The sequence below is a fragment of the Esox lucius genome, chromosome 25 (genome assembly GCF_011004845.1).
Source record: "Esox lucius isolate fEsoLuc1 chromosome 25, fEsoLuc1.pri, whole genome shotgun sequence".
NCBI classification, from domain to species: domain Eukaryota; kingdom Metazoa; phylum Chordata; class Actinopteri; order Esociformes; family Esocidae; genus Esox; species Esox lucius.
This window is the reverse complement of record NC_047593.1, coordinates 20,463,494-20,487,090: the sequence shown is the minus strand read 5'-3', so window position 1 is coordinate 20,487,090 and position 23,597 is coordinate 20,463,494. Positions and strand designations below refer to the sequence as shown.

General features: G+C 42.1%; 1 protein-coding gene and 1 long non-coding RNA gene across 2 annotated transcripts in view; one reads left to right on the top strand and one right to left on the bottom strand.

Moving 5' to 3' along the window:
- The first annotated feature begins 4,431 nt into the window (after positions 1–4,431).
- Positions 4,432–23,597, top strand: part of LOC117594098 — a 39,133-nt gene continuing 19,967 nt past the window's right edge. Inside the window, exon 1 of the mRNA XM_034291024.1 lies at positions 4,432–4,793. The gene's annotated coding sequence lies outside the window, so the exon portion shown is untranslated. The remainder of the gene's footprint in view (positions 4,794–23,597) is intronic.
- On the bottom strand, positions 13,560–14,706 carry LOC114830672. The gene is made up of 2 exons (XR_003778111.2): positions 14,447–14,706; positions 13,560–13,941 (listed from the first exon to the last, which is right to left on the bottom strand). It is a non-coding gene; the product is annotated as an uncharacterized LOC114830672 (long non-coding RNA).

Below are 23,597 nucleotides of genomic sequence, written 5' to 3'. Positions count from 1 at the left end.
AGGACTGATAGACAATCAACTGGCAGATAACATACTTCAACAGGACAGCTAAGGACCTGAACACACTGAAACCAGTAGACAGTGTCAGAATCCAACCTTTTCAACCCCACACGGTCTGGAGTAAAGCCACAGTCCTGAAACCAGTTAACAGCAGGTCTCACAAAGTCAGACTGGACAATAGAGGTGTTCTGAGGAGGAATCGTCGCCCCCTCAGACTGAGTCATGACACACCTGTGACACGACATTCAGTGACTTAAAAAACACACAAGGCCAGAGACTTTTTCATCTGATGGACGTACATACAGCCTGTCACAACTAGATCTGGTCGTACAGTAGTTCAGCCAGCATACTTGAAAGACTGTGAATGCTGAGCTAAGTAATAGTATAATTTTTTTTTTTTAAAACAAGGAAAATGTTTATGTGGATTGTTGACAGCAACTGTGATAATTAGTCATTGTTTATTACTCTATGTACTATTGATGACTTGGGAGATATAACATTGAGCATTTCATTCTGATAATGAGATTTGTTTACACTTATTGTTTATTAGGTTACATTTATTGGTTATTAGGTAGGTAAGGTCAAATTACAATGTATACAGTTACAGAAGAAAGAGTTTGAATAGGAAGGTGCACTGAAAAATGAAAACAGAATAGATGTAGCGTTGTTTATTGTTGCCGTTGCAGCGCGAGTGGCTCAGAATGTGACACAGGCACGTGAAGAGAGTGGGAACGTTCGGTGTCGGAGGTGATTTATGTGTCAGTTATTGAGTTGTGAGTGGAGTCTAATAAATAGACATGCAGCTAAATGCATCAAACTTCCTTCTGTGTAGTCAAAGACTGGAAAGAACAAAACAGCGTGGAGGCAGGTGGCCGAGATAGTTGGTGCTTCTGGTGGGTTTCACTTGTATTAAATATAATAACAATATTGTATAGCTAGCTACTTTGGCTGATGGTGGGTACATAATTCTATGAAGCTGGTTTTCACATACAGTAGCTAGCATTGCAGGTTGTGTCAGAATTAGATCAATGAGGCATATGAATTGAGTAGAGAAATATACAAATGTATTAAAAGATGTTTCTATTCCAATTTTGGCCGTTGTAGTAAGCCGACTTTCCTTCATACAACTTCTGTTATAATACTAGCACGTCCACAAGCGAAGCACTCTGGCCGATGCTAGCGATGGCTATCTGAAATCACGTGGGTAGTGTGGACGTAGCGTTAAAAATGTGTCTGAGTAACGTAATGGGTTACATCAAAACTGCTTCACATACAGTTTATTTATCTTTCAGTATGACTGTTTATCCATGTATTAACTTTCACTGTCATTATTGCAGGTTCTGTCCAGATGAGTCTGAACACTCAGAACAGATCCAGTTCCTGGTGGATCTCCTGTCTCAAGCAGCAGAGTGGGAGGAGGAGACAGGAGAGAAGAAACTGAAGCTGGTATCATCAGTCTGTTCTTACAGAACCTTTCCTTTTCACAAAGAAGACAATTCTAAACAGAGTAATTTCCTACTGGATCTGTACTCACATGTGAAGGACTATGAGACTCAAACAGGCAGGAGTGTCCTTCCAGCATTACAGCCAGTTTACCAGTCAGCTCCTACAGTCTGGTCTATAGACCTCTCAGAGAGAAAGACCTCCCTCCTCCTAGAAGTACTGAAACTCCAACCAGAGAAGAAACCAGTAGAGCTGTGTGACTGGTCAGATGAAGAGAGTGATGTGAGGAGTTTCCTTCAGTGTCTGCCCTACATCTCACAGCTCAGGTCAGTATAACATGTGTGGTGGTTAGTGACAATGTGATGATTGTTATAAATGTCTGTATTAGAAACCTTGTAAATGTTCACCTTCTACTGTTGGTACATTTTATGAAATGTAATGTCTGATTTCTTCAATGAGATATATTGCATTACTCTATAACACTGAGAATGTGAATTTCTCATCAACACCAAAATACTTTTTCATGTAAAATAATAAAATTGTGTAAAGAACAAAATTGCTTCACATACAGTATATTTATCTTTAAGTATGACTGTCCATCCATGTCTTAACTACCTTTCACTGTCCTTGTTGCAGGTTCTGTCCAGATGGGTCCAAACTCTCAAAGCCGATCCAGTTCCTGGTGGATCTCCTGTCTCAAGCAGCAGTGTGGGAGGAGGAGACAGGAGAGAAGAAACTGAGTCTGGTATCATCAGTCTGTACTTACAGAACCTTCCCTTTCCATGATGATGATGATGATGATGATTATAAGTGGTATCAGTGTGATTTCCTGCTGGATCTGTACTCACATGTGAAGGACTATGAGACTCAAACAGGCAGGAGTGTCCTTCCAGCATTACAGCCAGTTTACCAGTCAGCCAGTCCTCCAGTCTGGTCTATAGACCTCTCAAAGAGAAAGACCTCCCTCCTCCTAGAAGTACTGAAACTCCAACCAGTGAAGAAACCAGTAGAGCTGAAGGGCTGGTCAGATGAAGAGAGTGAAGTGAAGAGTTTCGTTCAGTGTCTGCCCTACATCTCACAGCTCAGGTCAGTCTGAACATGTGTGGTGGTTAGTGACAATGTGATGATTGTTATAAATGTCTATATTAGAAACCTTGTAAATGTTCACCTTCTACTGTTGGTACATTTTATGAAATGTAATGTCTGATTCCTTCAATGAGATATATTGCATTACTCTATAACACTGAGAATGTGAATTTCTCATCAACACCAAAATACTTTTTCATGTAAAATAATAAAATTGTGTAAAGAACAAAATTGCTTCACATACAGTTTATGTATCTTTAAGTATGACTGTCCATCCATGTCTTAACAACCTTTCACTGTCCTTGTTGCAGGTTCTGTCCAGATGAGTCTGAACTCTCAGAACAGATCAAGTTCCTGGGGGATCTCCTGTCTCAAGCAGCAGAGTGGGAGGAGGAGACAGGAGAGAAGAAACTGTATCTGGTATCATCAGTCTGTACTTACAGAACCTTTCCTTTTCGCAAAGAAGAAAAATATAAACTGGGTGATTTCCTGCTGGATCTGTACTCACATGTGAAGAACTATGAGACTCACACAGGCAGGAGTGTCCTTCCAGCATTACAGCCAGTTTACCAGTCAGCCAGTCCTCCAGTCTGGTCTATAGACCTCTCAAAGAGAAAGACCTCCCTCCTCCTAGAAGTACTGAAACTCCAACCAGAGAAGAAACCAGTAGAGCTGAAGGGCTGGTCAGATGAAGAGAGTGAAGTGAGGAGTTTCCTTCAGTGTCTGCTCTATATCTTACAGCTCAGGTCAGTATAACATTCACTCATCTGTCACTTTAGTAAATCTTCACAGCGTGGTGTTTTGCTACTGTAGCCCATTAGATTTAAGGTTCAGTGTTTTGTGTGTTCAGAGGTGGCATTTCGTTCATCACTGTTGAAAACTGTGATTATTTGAGTATTTGTGTCTTTCTGTCAATGTAAATTAGTCTGGTCATTCTCCTCTGATCTCTCTTTTTAACAAGGTGTTTTCACCTTGAGAACGTATTGGATGTTTTTTGTTAATTTCACAATTTTCTTTTAACTGGCAAGACTGTAGTATGTAAACATTATATTTCCAAACAACAACTGAACTTATTCACCAAGTCTGTGTTGTTTATTCTTTTTTCTGTTGCAGCTGGTTTAGCTATTTCCCTTATGAGCAGGTTTCAAGAAAAAAAAGTTTTTTTTTTTGTAACATGAAATGTATACATTTAACCTGAAACCTGGTGGATGGTAGCTAGTCAGTTTGAGGGTTTTGACAGGAACTCAAAGGTCACTGGTAAAAATCTACTAACTGTCAAGGCGTGTTTGTGAATCCATCCCTGTGAGGTCCAGAGAGGAGGACCAGCAGTTGGTCTGTCTCTTCCAGGCCTTGGGCTCCACCCTGTCACTGGGAGGAGATTTACCCTGGAAAACCTGCAGGTCTGTGGGGAGAGTCCTGGACCTCTATCCCTCCACAGTGGACCTCACCCTCACCCCCAGAAAGATCTCTGTCCAAGGAGCCTGTCTTCTTTTGAGTCAAGGGTCTAAGATACATAAGCTCAGGTATGTTTTGTAAACCAGATCTGGTCTATTTAATAGTGTATCTTATTGTGCGTTTTTATCTGACAAGGTGTCTCTATTTAAAGTGATTTGTATTGTATCTTGTCATTCCAGACTGAACGTGGTCATGGCTGTGAAACTGTCCAGACTGGTTAGGAGGACAGGGAGAGGGTCTAGTCCACGGACTGTTCCAGAAGTCTCCCTGGTCCCAGACAGCAGACAGCCATCAGAGAGACTGTTATCCAGGGCTCTGAGTAACGTGGCGTCCCTGTTGAGAGTCTGGACGGTACATTGTCTGGACCTGACTGACTTCTGTATTCAGGGTCACTCTGTCATCATACTGCTGAGTCACCAGGGTCCTCCCACCCTCAGGTCAGCTGGTTCAATTCAGTACAACCCTCACCCATCTAGACTGTTAACTAGTATGTAGTGATGTTTTCTGTTCATTTCTTCCTTCCTTCTAGACTGTTAACTAGTATGTAGTGATGTTTTCTGTTAATTTCTTCCATCCTTCTAGACTGTTAACTAGTATGTAGTGATGTTTTCTGTTCATTTCTTCCATCCTTCTAGACTGTTAACTAGTATGTAGTGATGTTTTCTGTTCATTTCTTCCATCCTTCTAGACTGTTAACTAGTATGTAGTGATGTTTTCTGTTCATTTCTTCCATCCTTCTAGACTGTTAACTAGTATGTAGTGATGTTTTCTGTTCATTTCTTCCATCCTTCTAGACTGTTAACTAGTATGTAGTGATGTTTTCTGTTCATTTCTTCCATCCTTCTAGACTTCACTCAGACACTCTCCAGAAGCTGGTTGTAGTTGTGTCTGAATCTCAGGATGAGGAGTTGACTCAGAGGTTCTTGGAGAAGGTTGGAGGAGATCTGACCTCCTGCAGGCTGGACTGGGAGGTGCTGTTCTCTCTGCTGCAGAATTCAACCCACAACATCACTGTGAACCTCAGGAAGAACAGGCTTCTGGAGAAGAACATCTCAGACCTCCTCCCCTTTCTGAGAAGGATTGTATTCAGGAAGTGGGAAACATCAATCTCTATTCAAATACTTTTCACTGAATGTACACTAGCTACTCTAGAGTTCCTTTTGGTTACTTCAGTGTTCTAACTACTAGATCTGTTATTAATGTTCCAGTCAGCTGTTGATATGTGAGATATCCTTCATAAACCCTTGACATCACCATGACAACCCTCTCTATATCTTTGTCCAGGCCCAGTTCCATCTTTGTGAAGTCCATCATCAGAGAGATCTATGAGAGGAGAGACAGTGACTGTGTGTCCAGTTTGTTGAGGTCTTTAGATTGGATCAACCTGAACAGTAGAGAGCTGGACAGAGTGGACTGTGCTGCTCTGTGTTTCACCCTCCAACACAGCCACCAAGTCAAAGTCAACCTGCTGTGGACCTCCATACCACCGGGGGAGATAGAGAGCATCCTGCCTCTTCTGGACAGGGTCTCCCAACTCAGGTTTAGTTGGATCTCTTTGACCTGCTACAATGGATTCAACTATGAGTCTGATTTTAAACACCAACCTGAACCCTTCAGAGTGGAATGGAAGGGAAATGTGTGGGAGTTGACATCATATACAGTAGTTATATTGTTCTTATCTGATTTGTGTTGCTGGTCTGTCTATTTCTTTCTCTCTCTAGTGTTGACAGGAGGTTGTTACTGAGTTTCCTCCGGTGCTGCGCTGCCTCTCAGATCCAACAGGGGGCACCACCACCAACAGCAGTATGGCTGCTCAGGGCTCTGAACCACAGACTGGACTTCTCCTGTTCCTCCTTTGTGGACCTGTCAGGTGATGACCAGGAGGAGGCGCTGTGTCTGACCACTGACCACTGCAGGATCATCACAGCTGTTCTGAGGCAGAACCAACACAGCCCAGACCTGGTCCATAACCCCACCAAGAAACGGAAACTGACCCAGACTGATCCACACTTTCAGCTCAAGAAGCTCAAGCTCACAACCCATCATCAGAACCAGCCCCAGCCCCCCCCCGAGGTCCAGTCTCAGGTCCAGTCTCAGGTCCAGTCTCAGGTCCAGTCTCGGGTCCAGTCTCGGGTCCAGTCTCGGGTCCAGTCTCGGGTCCAGTCTCAGGTCCGTCCCCGGGTCCAGTCTCAGGTCCAGTCTCAGGTCCAGTCTCGGGTCCAGTCTCGGGTCCAGTCTCAGGTCCGTCCCCGGGTCCAGTCTCAGGTCCAGTCTCAGGTCCAGTCTCGGGTCCAGTCTCGGGTCCAGTCTCAGGTCCGTCCCCGGGTCCAGTCTCAGGTCCGTCCCCGGGTCCAGTCTCAGGTCCAGTCTCGGGTCCAGTCTCGGGTCCAGTCTCGGGTCCAGTCTCGGGTCCAGTCTCAGGTCCAGTCTCAGGTCCAGTCTCGGGTCCAGTCTCAGGTCCAGTCTCAGGTCCAGTCTCAGGTCCGTCTCATCCTAACAGACTGTGAGGTGGAGGAAGGAGCACTGAGGGAGCTGTTTCCTGTTCTTCGTTTTGTCAAGTTGAGGTTAGAAACACAAAGATGAATATTTGACCAACTAGTTAAAGTATCAGTCAGACCTCAGTGTCGTAATGTTTTCTGTTGTCCCCTCAGCCTCAGCAAAGTTCTGCTACTTCAGCTTGTGGACCTTGTGTGTGAGGGGACTGAAGAGGAGGCACTGAGACACGCAGAGTCCCTGGTCAGAGCCCTGGATGGGAAGATGGACCTCAGTGAGACCAGGCTGGACCAGAAGGCCTGTGGATCTCTGGCCCTGGTTCTGGAGCACTCAGAAGGGCTGTCAGAACTGGACCTCAGCCACTGTCACCTCACAGACCAGCACCTACACACCCTGATCACACACCTGAACAAAGTCCATGTCCTGGAGTGAGTGTCTTTCCTCCTGTGTGTCTCTCCATGTGACAACATGACAGTTGTCTGATCTCTTCCTGTCTCTTCCTGTCTTTCTCTCTCAGCCTGAGTCATAATGACATCACTGATGCTGTGACTGACAGAATAGTCCAACTGGTCTCTACCAACCCCTCAATACACACTGTACGGTAAGTGTGTTTTAATAAGTGTATGAACACCCCTTTATTTGTTAAAACAACATTGTGTTTTACTGTGGGTTCACTATTAGAAGGGTATTTAAGGTCTAAGATGGAGCTTCACTTTGAGGTAAAAGGCTGATTGTTACTGGGTGTGTTTATTAGTGTATTCAGTAGGTAAACAGGTCCCAGGAAACGTTTCTATTGGCCACAAAAGTCCCTTTTAATTTTGGGTTCCTTTACATTACGAGACAGAATAAAACTCTAGATGGACTCATGACTCCTCGTCGTTTCCATGATCATTTCTGTAGCGTTTGATTTCACACCGTCTTGTTCCAGACGCACCGTGCAGGATAGTGTGTCGTTCCAGACGCACCGTGCAGGATAGTGTGTCGTTCCAGACGCACCGTGCAGGATAGTGTGTCGTTCCAGACGCACCGTGCAGGATAGTGTGTCGTTCCAGACGCACCGTGCAGGATAGTGTCTCGTTTCAGACGCACCGTGCAGGATAGTGTGTCGTTCCAGACGCACCGTGCAGGATAGTGTGTCGTTCCAGACGCACCGTGCAGGATAGTGTGTCGTTCCAGACGCACCGTGCAGGATAGTGTGTCGTTCCAGACGCACCGTGCAGGATAGTGTGTCGTTCCAGACGCACCGTGCAGGATAGTGTCTCGTTCCAGACGCACCATGCAGGATAGTGTCTCGTTCCAGACGCACCGTGCAGGATAGTGTCTCGTTCCAGACGCACCGTGCAGGATAGTGTGTCGTTCCAGACGCACCGTGCAGGATAGTGTCTCGTTCCAGACGCACCGTGCAGGATAGTGTCTCGTTCCAGACGCACCGTGCAGGATAGTGTGTCGTTCCAGACGCACCGTGCAGGATAGTGTCTCGTTCCAGACGCACCGTGCAGGATAGTGTGTCGTTCCAGACGCACCGTGCAGGATAGTGTCTCGTTCCAGACGCACCGTGCAGGATAGTGTCTCGTTCCAGACGCACCGTGCAGGATAGTGTCTCGTTCCAGACACACTGTGTCGTTAGTTGTGGGGAAATTGGATCGATATGTATAGAAACGAGATACAATTGTCTTCACACGTGCAGATCCCAGGTGGCTCATTTGAATCACACCTCGGAAAGTGGCATCTGGAGTTATCGACATCTGAGAGTTTATACAATAAAATAATGTAAAGCCTCGAGTTCCCCTCAGAAAAAGTAGTGTAGTGTAAACACACATTGAAACTCTCTATTCAAGTGTCTGAAAATAAGTGTTTAATCTGAATAGTAACAACAATAATTCTAATGTTGGGACATTTCTAAAGACAACAGCAACAAGTGTTTTTCTCTACAGGCTCTTCAACAACAGAATCAAGGACAGAAGGCCCTTCCTGACTGACCAGAGATTTGAGATCTGGTGAATCTGCTAAGATATAAATACAACACATTTTTGCTAATATAACGAGAAGTGAAAAAAGAATAGACGTTTTTAAATAAGAAACTGAGAGACACTGCTGATTATTAGCATTTCAAGTGTTTAGGAATATAATACACACATTTCATATTTTGTCTACTTTAAAACTAAGTAGATATGCCTCATGATTTTTCATATGAAATGTATAGATTTAAAAAGAAAACATTTAATAACCAGGACTGGTTATTTGAAGGGTCATGTGATTATTCTACATTATATTATCAAACAGGACTGGTTATTTGAAGGGTCATGTGATTATTCTACATTATATTATCAAACATGACTGGTTATTTGAAGGGTCATGTGATTTTTCTACATTATATTATCAAACATGACTGGTTATTTGAAGGGTCATGTGATTTTTCTACATTATATTATCAAACAGGACTGGTTATTTGAAGGGTCATGTGATTTTTCTACATTATATTATCAAACATGACTGGTTATTTGAAGGGTCATGTGATTATTCTACATTATATTATCAAACATGACTGGTTATTTGAAGGGTCATGTGATTATATTTGTAATGTTGGGGAATGTAATGTTTTATTGACATCTCCAGTTTGTACATTCATGAATACTGTATAAATATTGTTTTACTATTTTGTAATAAATGTTTTTTATAAACTACATTGATTTATTTTTGTTTTTGTCTGTAGTAGGCTCACCTCAGCTTAGTCTCTGGTTGCAGTAAATTCACGTCTAAAAGGGAGAAAGACCATGTTCAACTAGTCTACATTTTATTTCAACTGAGATCAGTGTTAGTGTTCCATATGGTATCAGTCTTTTATTTCTTAGGATCAAAGTCTCCAGTTATCCTTTCTGTTCACCTGAAAGACAGATGAGTGTTGACTCTCCATTCAACTATGTTCACATCCAGGTCACTCTCCAGTCAACTATGTTCACATCCAGGTCACTCTCCAGTCAACCATGTTCACATCCAGGTCACTCTCCAGTCAACCATGTTCACATCCAGGTCACTCTCCAGTCAACTATGTTCACATCCAGGTCACTCTCCAGTCAACTATGTTCACATCCAGGTCACTCTCCAGTCAACTATGTTCACATCCAGGTCACTCTCCAGTCAACTATGTTCACATCCAGGTCACTCTCCAGTCAACTTTGTTCACGTCCAGGTCACTCGTCCAGGTGGTGGACACAGACAATTGCTCTCTCCTTATCCTTCAAGACTGATTCTTCATTTTGCTAGTGTCCTTGTCACTACTGGTAGCATGAGGAAGTACCTGCAGCCCATTCAGGTCACACAGGCAGTCCCACTTATCCAGCTTGGTACATCCATTTATGCCGTCGCAAGAAGGTTTGCTGTGTCTCCCAGTACAGTCACAAGAGCATGAGATACCAGGAAATGGGCTGTTACACGAGGAGAGGTGGACAGGGCCATAGATGGGCATCAACCCAGCAGCAGGACCAGAATCTGCTCCTTTGTGCAAGGGGGAACAGGAGGAGCACACCCAGAGCCCTACAAAATGACCTCCAGCTGGCTGCTGGTGTGCATGTTTCTGACCAAACTGTCAGAAACAGACTCCATGAGGGTGGCATGAGGGCCTGACGTCCTCTATTGGGATCTGTGCTACAGCCCAGCACCGTGCAGCTCGATTGGCATTTGCCAGAGAAGTCCGCCAGTGGCGTCCCGTTCACTTCACAGATGAGAGCAGGTTCACACTGAGCACATGTGACAGACATGAAAGAGTCTGGAGACGCCGCGGTGAACGTTATTCTGCCTGCAACATCATCCAGCATGACCGGTTTGGCGGTGGGTCAGTGATGGTCTGTGGAGGCATATCCTTGGAGGGTCATACAGGGCTCAGTACCCTGACTGCTGTTCAGTACTGGGATGAAATCCTCAGACCCATCGTCAGACCTTACGCTGGTGCAGTGGGCCCTGGGTTCCTCCTGGTGCTGGACAATGCCCGGCCTGATGTGGCCAGTGTGTGTAGGCAGTTCCTGGATGATGAAGGCGTTGATGTCATTGACTGGCCCTCATTCCCTAGACCCAAATATAATTGAGAACCTCTGGGATGTTATTGGTGCATTCGATGCCGCCAAGTAGCACCACAGACTGTCCAGGAGCTCACTGATGCCCTGATCCAGGTCTGGGAGGAGACCCCCCAGGACACCATCCACAGTCTCATCAGGAGCATGCCCAGACGTTGTCGGGAGTGCGTACAGGCATGTGGGGGCCACACACTGAGTCACATTGTGAGTTGCTGTAATAAAATTCACTCAAGATGGAACAGCCTGTGATTTCAATTGTTTACTTTGATTTTCGGTGTGAGTTTGAATCCAGCCCTCAATCAGTTGGTGATTTTGGTTTCCAATGAACGTTGTTACGTCATTTTGTTCTCAATAAATGAGACAGTAACGATTTTGATCTTTAATATATTTCTTTCATCGAGACCCAATGTGTGATTTAAGTTCCCTTAATTATATTGAGTAGTGTATTATAATGGTTTTACACTGTGGGTTCAATGCAACTCCTGTTCTCATTGTGTGTGTGTGTGTGTGTGTGTGTGCTTGCGTTATATTATACAGTTTATGGAATATCAAGCTTCAGTCTAAACGAAGACGTGCCGCAATCAACTAGCCAACCCCTGGTTGCCCTTTAACCTTCAACCCCTGACCCTCTGTAAGGAGGTGACATCCCACAAGACAAGGTTATCAACCCTAAATGTCGTCACCTTTCTTTGATAATGGCTTTCTTTTTGTCACCCAGCGTGTCAGATGTCTAAAGATCTTGGGATATTGGTCTCACATGCAGAATGTGACCAGTCTGATAATAAAAACCTGTAGTGTCAAATGTGTCATTGGGCTCCCTGGTATCCTGTCTGGTCTATAGAGGGTCTTGGTCGTACCATACACCTTTCACCGCTTAATAACTGTCTGTACTGTGCTCCAAATATATTCAGAGGCTGTTAAATATGTTATACCCACCCCCTGATCTGTTTCACAACATTGTCCCTTGGTTCTTTTAAAAACTCAGCTTGCTCTGCAATTCACAACCCAAAAGAAGGAACCTGTAGAAACTGCTGAATTACTCCAGAAACCATGTAAATGACTACAATTTAACAGAGTATTAACCAAGCATAAAACTACATTTATATTCATACAATTTTTTTTCAAGAATTCTCTGAAAGTCTGAGTGAGTTTGCTCTGTAGATCAGTGAGAAAACAAACTAAACCCATGAAACTCTGAGGCACTGACATGAACAATCCAGGTGTAGACATTCAGAAGGTATTGTAGATGATGAGGTAGTATCTCATGTTTAAGTGATGGGTTTGGATATTGCATACTGCTTGTTCCATTCCCACAAATTCCAGATTATCCTTTGATTTTTGATTTAACCAGAGTTACTGCATCCCAAATAGCAACCTGTCCCCTTTTAAGTGCCCTACTTTGGATCAGGAGCCTGTGAGGAGGGCAGGAATGGAGAGTGGATGGCAGGAGTGCACAGTAGTATAGTGCACTAAATAGGGAAAAGGGATTCATAAGGCTCTGGTCAAAGTAGTGCACTAAAAAGAGGAATAGGGTGTAATTTAGGATTCAGCCAGGGACATGTTTGTATGCCTTCATAAATGGGAACTGTGAAAATGTACTATAAGACAACAATAGGCTATTGCAGGTAGGTATGGGGGTATTGTAAATAACATAATTACATGACAATAATGATAGTGATAATGTTAGTGATAATGTAAGTATGATCATATATGGTGTTTATACCTGTTGGAGAACCACTCAGATGTGTGTTTTTGTTTGTTGATGAGGATGTTGTCCATTGGTCCTGTCCTTCCTGTTTTTTTTTCAAACAGTTGCCCTGTTTATACCTGGCTCCTACATGTGTACAGTGTTCTGATGTTGTCTAGAACAGATTGTGCCCAAATGTTTAGACTGGTGTTCAGTTGGCAAGGAAGACTGGGAACAGATTTACCTGATCACCTCCAGAGGTAGTCAGACAGGCGCTGTCTTGTTGTCTTATTAGAATGGACAGACCTGTAGAGTGAAATCATTTAAATCATCTTTATCCCTTTATCTAGATTAGCGGTTCTCAAACCTCTCCTTGAGATAGCAAACCTGATTTAAACTGTGAAATAATTATAACTTCCTTGATTAGGTGAATCAGATGAGCTACTTCAGGGTTATAACAAAAACTTGAGGAAACCTCAGCCAGTCCCTGCGGACAGATAAGATATATGCTGAAATATAAGTGACTCTATTGACTAATGATATTAACATGTGTATTATAATCAACATTATTATTTAGAGAGAATATATAATATGATTATTTGCATTCAGAGGGAACAGAAAACCTGGTCAGAATGCAGACACAGTGGATGGATGAATGAGACAATGTGGATGAAATCAGGACAAGAGATCCATGTTAGAATCAGGTGTAAACACGGTCATGTCAGAACCAGGTGTAAACGCGGTCATGTCAGAACCAGGTGTAAACGCGGTCATGTCAGAACCAGGTGTAAACGCGGTCAGGTCAGAACCAGGTGTAAACACGGTCAGGTCAGAACCAGGTATAAACGCGGTCATGTCAGAACCAGGTGTAAACACGGTCATGTCAGAACCAGGTGTAAACACGGTCAGGTCAGAACCAGGTGTAAACACGGTCAGGTCAGAACCAGGTGTAAGCATGGTCAGGTCAGAAACAGGTGTAAACAGTCGGAGTTCAGGAAATAAAAATATGCAGCTGAAATTGTATAAAACAATATCAAATACTGTTTCTGGACAAGTGTAAAACAGCCTATATACTATGCAGTGACAAGACTTTGTCACAACTTTTCCTGAAATAGGCACATACTGCTGTACAGGAAAAAGGCCTTTTGATAAAACCTGATGAACAAGTTCTCAGGAAACAACCGGGAACTGACAAACAGTAACTGAAACATTGTGCAGTACCGGTATACCTGCTGATGATGATGTCATGAACGAGTTTTACACGGAAGTGTAGAGGAAAGTAAGATACAATCTAGAAGAGAAGGATTTCTGAGACACAAGGTAAGGATTTTCTAACAAAAACTTTTATTTGAAAGATAATTTTTACATTTTAAGCGGCTTTGTATTCATAATATTCATAATATCTGGCCAGGTTTACAGGAAACGCCCAAAACATTTAGTACCTGTGATAATTTGCCTTGTTTACTATCATCGACACTATTTTATGCTGTATCATCCATCACACATTGCCTTAAATCTCGGTTACTCTCGCTGCATTAGAAATAAGATTACAGGTACGAAAGCAGTTATTTATGTTGTTCTTTTGCCACAACGACTCATTTTATAACGTCTTCATTTGAGCAGTGCACCTTTCTTCGTCCAGCCGGATGAACCGCAGGTCTTGAGGCCTAATAATAATTGTCTCTGTCTCTCCTCTTGTAAAGACTGCTACGTAAAAAAAAAAAGAAACTGAAATATGAAATACATTAATGGACAACATACTTTCATCAATAATAATTTGACTACTATTAATTATTTCCAACAGCAATTGCTGATTGAAATAACAATTATTATTAAACTTAATCTTAAAATTATAGCCCAAACAAGTATAGTCCAGGGGGACTCTTAGTGCCCTGGTATCTCAAACCACGAGCAACACAGAAACAAAAATCCTCCAATAAATGTTTCAAATGGGCAAGGGGGACAAGAGTCAGCAGACTATTCCATAAGCAAGGAGCCTAACAGGAAAAGACAGTCACGTCAGGGGCGGAGCTTAGCTTTCTCTCCCATGGGTGCAAACTTTAGGCTCCCCCACCGCTAAAACATACTATTGTTACTGATTTCCCAACTAAAAGATAGAGGGAGATAATATTCATATTTAATGCTCCCCAAAAAGTACATTTCATTTACCATGATAAACAAACACTTGTTATTAGGCCACAACCAAACGTACCTGCAGTTACAAAACTTTGCTGCTAGCTGCTGTTAGACCTGAATCATAACTTCCCCTCTGCGATGCTGCTCCCGCCAATGTAACATCAGATCCGTCCATCTTCTAATGCTTCTGCTGCTCAACAACTTCACTAAAGACCTCTCTTAAGGGCACATATATTATTTAATTTGTATAATGTATTGCTTTTCTTCTAAATTCCATCTTTTGTTACGTAAGCTAGCTATCTTCCACAGTTCAAATCCTTAGCAAATGAGCCAACAAGATCTGCTGTTACACCCAGGGTTGCCATATTTCACTGACAGTATTATCCACCCCAATAACCTGCAAACTCCACATCAATCAATCAAATTTATTTATAAAGCCCTTTTTACAACAGCAGTTGTCACAAAGTGCTTTCCAGAGACACCCGGCCTTAAACCCCAAGGAGCAAACAACAGTAGTGTTGAATTTCATAAAAACAGCACAAATGCTATTTCTTCTATACAACCCTATCTGGAAACCTCAACATCTGGCAACATTGGTCACACCCCCATGGTCATATTTAGTCACCTTCCTAAAATAATGGGCTAAGTAATTTTTTGACTAAAAATATTTTCTTGCCTAAATCATCATCTCATGGTGCTGGCCTCCTCTGGTAAAATTGCCTAGATCCTCAGTTGAACAGGTCATGTGATTCTAAACCTTTAGTGTAATGGCCTATGTCAAGAGTGGGACTTAGGTCGTTTTATTTTTCCCAAGTCAAAAGACAGTGTGACTTAGGCAATTTTACAAGCTTTTCAAAATGGCAGCCACTTCAAATAGATGGAAAGAAACTGTTCCTGAGCTTGCTGGTGCGAGAACAGAGAGACCTGTAGTGCCTGCCTGATGGTAGGAGGGCAATCAGTTTGTGGCATGGTTGTGAAGGGTCCCTGGTGATGCCGCGGACCCTGTGCAGACACAGCTTGCACTGGAAGTCTACGATGGCTGGGAGCTGGATACCCATGATGTGCTGGGCGGTTTTCACCACCCGTTGCAGGGCCTTCTGGTCGGCTACAGAGCAAACGTCAAACCACACTGTGGCGCAGTTTCTCAGAATGCTCTCGATTGTGCAGCGGTAAAAGTTCACAAGGATCCTGGAAGACAGACGGGCCTTATTCAGCCTCCTCAGGAATTACAGGCTCTACCATGCCTTTTTGATCAGGGCTGAGGTGTTGAGGGACCAGGAGAGGTCCTCAGAGATGTGGACACCCAGGAATTTGAACCTGGACTCGCTCCACCTCAGTGCCATCGATGAGAACTAGGGCATGACTGTAGCCTATAGACTTCTTGTAATCCACAATGAGCTCCTTGGTTTTCTTTGCATTGAGGGCCAGGTTGTTATTAACGCACCATGCCACCATGCACTTGACCTCGTCCCTGTAGGCTGACTAGTCATTGTCACTGATCAGGCCTACCATCGTGGTGTTGTCCGCCATCTTGATGATGATGCTGGAACTGTGTACAGGATCGCAGTCATGGGCAAAGAGGAACTACAAGAGGGGGTTCAGCACACAGCCTTGTGGAACACTAGTGTTCAGGATCAGGGTGGAGGAGGTGAAGTTGTCTAACCTGACAGACTGGGGTCTGTTGGTTAGGAAGTCCAGATGCAGATCCCCAGGTCATGGACTTTGTTGACCAGCCTGGAGGGGAGGACCGTATTGAATGCACACAAAGCCATGTTCAAAAATAATAATAATAATAATAATAAGTCATTTATTCCTCTTATGTGGCATACTTGACAGACATTGTTATTAGCATAGTCAATAGTCATCTAATGTCATAACATTTTTGAATGAAATTATTAATAAATATCATATTTTCAGTATTTGGTTCAGTTTTTTGTGTATTCTGAAAAATCTGAAAAAATGACTTGGGCCATTATTTTAGTAAGGTGACGATATTGGTCATCATATAAATACATTATGGAATTACAGAACAAATGTAGATGTTTATCACTTAAATATCAACTAAATAGGATCTAGCGAAAAAATTTATTCTGCTCGCTATATTCTTTTCAACTGTAAGATAAACTTATTTTGGCCCCCTCTGATTGGTTGCGCACTCATTTAAGCTCCGCTTCTGCCTCCAGTTTAATCCAGGCTTGAAATCTGGTTTTCTGAGTTATATTTCTAATCTTGATAAGAAGGTTGTTTATTTGGAAGTGCTTTATAGACAAACACAAGCATGTTGTTCTCATCTCAAGGACAGTGAAGTCCAGCCCACACTTATATAAGTGTAACTTTGATATAAACTGCGGTGGTGAGTTCTGTAGCTAGCACCCGTAATAAACCTGAGCGCACAATGCTAAGTAGCATCCAGTGGTTTAAGTGTGGATGCTGTAGCATGTAGATAATATCCCCATAACCTTTAACTGACATAAAAGTAGCTTGCACAATTGTTCAATTTGTGCAGAACAAACATGTTTTGTTTCTATAAAGGAAGCCTAGCTTGACCTTTAGCCTTTTACAAAGTTAATCAACATTGTAGTGTCTTAAAATCTGTCTCCAGCTACAATAATGCCATTGAGGCAATGGAGTGCATTACAGTGTCGTTAGTGTATTGATTAATTTGACTCTCTTATCTCATCATGGATATTGATTATGTAGAGGGTGAACAATAATGGACAGAGGATAGAACCTTGTGGGACCCCTTTAATCAACACCCAGTGGCTCCAACTGGATGCAGTCTATTCTATCAGCCTGATCTTTATCCTTAAGATAGTCACCAAACCAACAACAGGCATCTGTTATTAGTCATATTGATGACTGTTCACCCAAAAGTATTACATGGTCTACAGTGTCCAAGGCTTTAGACAAATCTACAAACATGGCGGCACAGCACTTACTGTTGTCTAAGTCATTAGCAATATCATTTACAACAGGTACTGTGTTTCAGTCTCAAACCAAATTGAATGCTGGAAAAAGTATGGTTAATTGTTAAAAATTCTTTCAGTTCCTTATTTACCAATGACTCTAGAATTTTTGCCAAACAGGCAAGCTTAGAGATGGGCCAATAATTGTCCAAGTCACTGCCATCACATCCCTTGAGGATTGGTAGAACAAAGGCAGTTTTCCAAGCTTTAGTGATCTTTTATACGACTAGTGTTTGACTGAAGATGTGTGTTAATATACTATCAATGACAGGAGAGGCACACTTCAGTAAATATGGATCCAGATTGTCAGCACCTACCGATTTCTTAGAATATATTACAGATAATGCAGATTAGACCTCACTTTCTGTGAATTTTTGGAAATTAAAAAACATCTTATTGTTTATCAGCCGTGGAGGTAAAAATTGAAGAAAAGAAAGAGAACGCTAACACTGGGTCCATTATGCAATTTGTCTCTGTTGTAGCTTTCTGTTTAATCGTTAATGCCACATAGGATTTGTTTAGATACATGTAAACACGACAACTGAAGTTACCCATCCTTAAACAGCAGTTTCTTTGCTTTCATCACACCAAGACGCCACTGAGTCGCATACAGCTTCCTCATTAAATGTATCCATGTATTCATCCCTGTTCTCACTCAGTCTCTGTTTGATGTTCGGCTCCGACTTGAGTTTGTGCAGAAAGTTCTTGGCTGCCACTTGAACTTTGATCAGCCGTGCTTAAAAACCAGATGCATTCAAAGCCTTGACCGGCACGTTTCAGTCACAGTGTTGAAACTGTCTCCACAATGTCATCATAATGGGTCTCAAAAACATAATCAGTTGGGTCCAGACATGAATGTTTTCTCTGGCTCAGGTGGTCCACTTCACATCAGATGCATGCTTCGTGGAGAATAGCCGCAACGTTTTCCAACCTCATGCCCAATGTTGCTTTGATGATCTTTAAAACCTGTGGTGCAAGGCTTTTGTCCATTTTGTGATTACTCTGGTGAGCATTAGAAAGCTATGATAGATTAAGAGGTCCTAGCTGAGCGCCAAACCGGTCAAGCCAATGGTAGTTTCTTGGTGGGTACAGTGGATACGAAAAGTCTACACACCCCTGTTAAAATGCCAGATTCTTGTGATGTAAAAGAATGGGACAAAGATAAATCATGTCAGAACTTTTTCCACCTGTAATGTGACCTATAACATGAACTATTCAATGGAAAAACAAACTGAAATCTTTGAGGGAAAAAAAAAACAAAACTATTTTTTGATAGCTAAACTGTGACTATATTCTGTGTTCCTTCACAGGTCCTCCAAGTTGGAACATTACAGGCATGGTGCTGAAACACAACCTGTGACATGGCTTCTACAAGACACACTGCTTCAGAGCACATTAAAAATGGAAGGACACGCCTTGTTAAAAATCTCCAGAATCTGTCCCTCATTGTGGAAAACCTCTACCAGCGCAAGGTTATTCACAAGGAGGAAGTCAGTAAAATTGAGGCAGAAGTTGACAATTTTGAGAAAACCAGAAAAATACTGGACTGTGTGACAGCCAAAGGAGAGGCTGCATGCTACGAGTTACTGGCAATTCTCAACCACACCAGGAAGAGGACCTTAAATGACCCTGAGCTAGAATCCTGGATCAGCAGCTTTCCCTTCAGGGAAGACACAGAGATTACAGACTATCTTGTGGGCAAGTAATACATTTTGTATCATAATTATTATATAAAATATAGTAAAATTACAATATATATTGTACCCAATTGGTTAGGCAGAGAGTGGCAGGCATAAATTATCTTAGAAGAATAAAGTATACGGCGCCCCACATCAAGTGTGATTTATTGCTTTGACCTTTGGCAGCTGTGACTGCGTTGAAAGGTCAAAAAGATATATATATATTTTTCTGGTTGTTAATTTATGACTGGGCTGGTAATATTTGGACAGTTGTTTTTCCGGTGGATCATATCCGTTTAGGGTGTGGTTAATAAAAGTGTTTTATGTCTAAGTCTTGAGAGGGAGGTGTTGAGCAGGTGATTCCATGGGGTTCATTCTGTGGGAGGAGAGGGTGATGGAAAGGTCAAAAGGATTATAAAAATATATTTTTATGGGTAAAAATGTATGACCAGGTGGTAATATATGGACAGTTGTTTTTACGGGGCTTAATTCTCTGGGAGGAGAGGATGTTGTGTTTCTTGAGATGAAGCAGAGCAAGTGGGGTTGAGCAGGTGTTTCCAGGGGGTTCAGTCTCTGAGAGGAGAGGGTTTCTTGAGATGGAGAGAGTCCCAAATAAATAAGGTTTCCTCCTGGTCTGGAGTTGAATTCTTCTGTATAAGAATCAATAATGTCATCAGTGCTTAGTGATACACCTGTGACAACCCTGATTTATGAAATGGGTAGAAGAATGGATGATCGAAAGAAAATATGTTCCAGAAATATATGATGCACCAAAGAAGCGTTTTCTTAATGTGTACAGAACTCAGATACCTCAGTTTAAGCAGCTGATAGATCAACATGATATGGTGGATGGAAAAATGGTCAGCTTTGTGTTTGATTATACAAATGCAACATTTGCCATGGAGTACCAAATTGATGTGGTGTCCTGAAATGAAGCAAAGTATGAGAGGCTACACTTGTTTTAAGATCAATTGGGAAAGTGTACCAAGCTCCACAGAGAAAATGCATCACATAATGAACATCCTGAGGAAAAGCAGAATTCCATGTGGGTTTGTTGAACTTCCTTCCTGCATGGAGAACATAAATGATGGAAAAATTGGTAAAATGTTAGATGTAAGGATACCTGTTAACGTTTGGTGTGATCTTGAAAACGATGTTTCGGAGAATTGATGAGCTATACGTAAAAAGTAAACATTGGCAGAGCATAGTAGAACTTAGATGTCTTGCAGCAGATGACAATTCTGAAGACAATCCAGCTAAAAGGGCCTGTAAAGACAGGATGTATGCAAAGGCAGGAATTATGTATTTTTATGGTTAAAGTTGATCCAGAAGAATTAAAAAGAAACACCCGTTGTACCCAAAAGCTGTCTCGACACCGTCGCTGACTGCATAGCCATCTTCATGATAAGGGCCAAACTTTTGTTCATCCCCCTTCAAGGCATGCTGAATAAAGATGTTTTTTGTCTCAGACCGGTACTCCAACCATTGGATGGAACCACTAGAATAGGCTTTGTACTGCCTCCTATAGTTATCAGGTGCGATTCCTCTGTCATAAAATGAGTATGACAGGTTTTCATACAAACCGATGCAATAGTTGTACAACTCAAGGGATCAACGCCTGCGTCATTGATTACTTCCTCTCTGAACTTGAGACAACCTTCACCCAAGATGAATCTTCACACATTTCCATCTCTTTTTGAAAATCAAAGGTTTCATGCCGGACTGTCTCAAACCATGTCATAAACTCTCTCTCTTTGATTGACATTTGATCAGCTCCATACATTTCAGAACAGGGGTAAGGACCGATGTATTTGAGATTCTCCTCAGAGCTGAAAAAATGCGGATACCAACCTTTAACCGATGTTTCAAAGCCGAGAGCATCAGCATTTGAGAGAGTTTCACGGGAAGAGAGTTTTTACGTGACCGGTAAAACACAACACCTTGCTTCCTTGTGTTATAAGAGTGGGAGTTACGCCTTGCAGTACCAATGGGTTTAAAAGAAGGTAGGAACCTCTTGAATTATGTGCTATAAGTGTTTTAAAAAGAGTAAGGCACAATTCTGTCCCTTAGCCGTCCACTTTTTACCCTCGAAGGTCATGCTAGACACATACAGGCAGGTGTAACCTGTTGAGTCATTGTTTTTCTGATGGCTTCTCTTCATTCAAAGATTGAATTATAACATTTGTGGGCCTTTTCAAAAACACCAGTGTCATCCAAAATCCCTTTACATATTGGACAACACTTTCTGCTACATTTGTGTGGTTGGGGGTTATTCATTTTTAGATTATAATTGACATGACATAAGGGACATTTCTTATTGATGTCACACCAACTGGCAAACTACATGCCACAGGATGCCATAGAGCCTGCTTGTGTTTTTCATAGCTGTAAGCTGAACGACATATATACGGTTACAGTCATAACACTTTGTGAGACAGATGTAGGGAGAACCCATGAATCCCTTAATGTTGCTAATACCATAATAATGATTGTCTTTTACAAACATATACAGCATTTTTATTGAAGCTGTAACGTGTTTTGGAATTTCAAGATGGCCGAATCATGCCTACTATGATAGAGAACCACCACTTTGATATCAAGTAAGCTTTCAAATTTGACTATATCAGAAAACGCTACGGATTCACAAATGGACAAGCCCACTGCTCTCTGAAATTCTGTAGCTCCCTTTAGACCTTCTATATCACTAATACCGGGATTCAATAAATACGCCAGTCAAATGGCAAAACATAATTTGTTGTCAGCATTCTGAGGAATAATAAGATATTCCTTTTTGTTGTTAATAATTTCGGATTTCAAAAGAGTTTCAGCCTTCCTCTGTCCGCCCGCACCCTGAGGATTTCTCAATATTTGCACAATCAGTTCTAGGGTTTTATCCGCTAAGATTGATCAATTGGACTGTACAAGCCTTTCAAGCATATCCAGAAATGTATTCAAGTTTGCATCACCAGTCTCCATAATATAGGATACATTGTTTCGTATAGAATCACCCCTAATTTCTAATTGCAGTACATCTCTAGACTCTGCGTAGGCAACACATTTACATAGAACACTGAATAATCAAACATTTCATTCATGTTAGCAAAACCGAAATGCTGTCGGATTCAGTATTGCTGAATTTATTGTGATAAATAATATTCACATTTCTATCAACACCTGTGCCCTGTTGATTCGTACCTGAATGGGAGACCTGTGGTTCTAAAAGAGTTGGATTTGGCAGTATAGGTGTCATGTGAGAAGCTAGTTCAGGATTTAACTCTTTTATTTGTCTTATCAGCACATATTCAGGGTTTATGTGTAATGCCTCTGGACTCGAAGCTGTGATTAATTCATCATAGTTTATGTGTAATTCCTCTGGACTTGAAGCTGTGATTAATTCATCATAGTTTGTGTAATTCCTCTGGACTCCAAGCTGGTGGTTCTGGGATTAACTCATTCATTTGTTCAAACAGCGCTGGATGTCAGATGGTTCTGAATCTAAATTATGTGATGGCAGTATGTTAGAAGCTGGGTTTAATTATCTAATTCGATCTATCACAACCTTATAATTGGGTGATGGATCGGGTAGTCTCCATCTTACTGTGTGTTTTTTTCCCAGATGTTTGCCCATGAACCTTGGAAGCTTGTTTTTCCAGAAAGCTTTATCTTGAAACCATTGACAGCTTAATAGATTGAGTATATGTGTGTGTAATTGATCTTCCATAGCTTTTAAAACCATTGCAAGTTTTCCTGAAGAAGAAGTGTGGATCTGCTTCGTCTTCACTATTAGAACTCTCAAACAATGATTCGCAGTGTGGGGTTTTACAAACAACAACCCGATTAGCCGGAGCAGCAGTCATTAAACCATCGTTACTACTTGCGTTCATCAAGCCTTCTTGCTCTGGGGGATGGTGGTCTTGCTCTGGAGGATGGTCGTCTTGCTCTGGAGGATGGTCGTCTTGCTCTGGGGGATGGTCGTCTTGATCTGGAGGATGGTCGTCTTGCTCTGGAGGATGGTCGTCTTGCTCTGGAGGATGGTCGTCTTGCTCTGGAGGATGGTCGTCTTGCTCTGGAGGATGGTCGTTTTGCTCTGGAGGATGGTCGTCTTGCGGGGAAATTTGATCAACACTGCCACCTTGTCGATCTTCGGAGACAGATACATCTACGTTGTCTGAAAGGATTAAATTGGCCTAATAAAAAAACCAGGCAAGCCCAGTTCAGCTGGCCTGCAATAGAAAGCATTGCCATCTCGAGATTCAAACCCAGGTCTCCCACATGAAAGGCAATGTCATTAACCATTACACCACAGAGCTGTACATTTGCTGGGTGTCAGTATAGCCTCGTCTATACTGACACCCGGCATTTGTGAATGACATAGAGACAGTTAAAACTGACTAACGTTTCTTACTAAGTTTACCTCCACCACAAATATTGTCTATGTATGGCGTTTCCAACTGGCTGTTTGAACAGTGTATTAGCCAGTAATAAGCTTTACCGGTATCTACTAACTTCCTGAAATAGTCATAAGAATTGAGCAATTGCTAGCGAGTCTGCCAAAGCTATTTCATTTCATGGAATAAGAACA